Source organism: Aplysia californica, unplaced genomic scaffold, assembly GCF_000002075.1.
Source record: "Aplysia californica isolate F4 #8 unplaced genomic scaffold, AplCal3.0 scaffold00567, whole genome shotgun sequence".
Classification (NCBI taxonomy): Eukaryota; Metazoa; Mollusca; class Gastropoda; order Aplysiida; family Aplysiidae; genus Aplysia; species Aplysia californica.
This window is the reverse complement of record NW_004797837.1, coordinates 67755-69190: the sequence shown is the minus strand read 5'-3', so window position 1 is coordinate 69190 and position 1436 is coordinate 67755. Positions and strand designations below refer to the sequence as shown.

Sequence of the window (1436 nt, the reverse complement as noted above, 5' to 3'; positions counted from 1 at the left end):
GGGGGCGAAAGGAGTGCAACTGGAGGGAATGGAGGGGGGAACTTTTCAAAGCAGATTTTTAAATGAACCAAAATGCCATCTGTATGAAAGTTATAAATAAGAACTGTACTTCAGCTCGTGCTAAAATGTTACAGCTTGCAGAAATACACAAATTAAAGGTCTTTGGTTTTGATTACCAAGCTCATTTTCAAACTGTCTGAAGCATTATATTGATTTTTATTTAATTATTCTAAACTGCCGTCCTTATCTCGAGAAAAAGCTGTATCACTATATCCTGGTCGGTCGATTCTCAGCAGTTTTTTTTGTATTGAATCCCTAAACCGTGTTCTATATTACGTACGCATTATAAAATGGGAACTGAAAGGAGATTAAAACTTGTGTTAAACGTGTTCGAAGAGCTTGCCGCTTACTAATCCCTTCTTTTGAATTGTAATATTCGTGAATACAATGACTCTGCTCTGTTAAACAGTACAATAATCAATCGTATATTGGGTTGTTTTTTCATTGGTGTACGACAATGTATCATAAAAGGGCATGGTTTCTCTTTGCATTATGATGCATTCTAGCCGATTTCTCGCTTCGTCAAATTGAGCTTTTGTTCGTTTGGATGGAGCCGTATGTAGTAACTCAATAGTTATGGCAGGGGATTATAGCTAAGTTGGGAAAGTTTTTAGTTTTTATTGTCTTGGTACGACTTGGATAATCAAGGGGGTTACCGATGGGTGTGGCTTTCTTTCTGTAAGTGTAACGGTATCTTTTCTGAATAGAATCTACATTCAAACGTGCTCTTGCGACCGACTATCCGAGACAATTACCCGAACAAACGACCACTTCCCATTTCACCCCTTGTGGGTTTTTAGTTTTTTAGTTGTTTTGGGGGTTTTTTTGACACTGTTCAGGAGGACAACCTTTCTAAGATGACCACCTGTGTATTTTTCTTCAACAGCGGGCGATCGTGTTGAATAGGTTTGACAGCATTAGGAATAATTAAGATATTAGGTTGCAGGGAATAGATTTCATTCGCAATAAACAGTCGTTTTGTTGAACATTCTTTCAGAAATGTAAAAAAAGATGTTTTCGTGCAACAAGCTTTTCATTGATCATATTTTTTTTCTTTCCATTTTGCTCTGTGATTTGTTTCTTGTTGCTGATATCATGTTATTCGCTGCAATATTTATTGCTTTTATTTTTCTGCTATTGCTGTCCGTTTTCGGTTCTCTTGTTTTGTTATTTAACCCATGCACGTTCTCATTTTCTGCAAGTGTTTTGTGTTCTCTTACTTTTAAAAATTAAGTTTTATCTTACATACGTTATCATTTTCTCTGTCTCTGTCTCTGTCTCTGTCTCTGTCTCTGTCTCTGTCTCTGTCTCTCTCTCTCTCTGTCTCTCTTTCTCTCTCTGTCTCTCTATTCATACATCTATCCATCTGCCCATTC

At 36.9% G+C, this 1436-nt stretch overlaps 1 long non-coding RNA gene across 1 annotated transcript in view; it reads left to right on the top strand.

Annotated features, from left to right (window-relative positions):
* The window catches only part of LOC101849722, a 91239-nt gene that overhangs the window by 22068 nt on the left and 67735 nt on the right, over positions 1-1436 (top strand). The window lies entirely within an intron of this gene.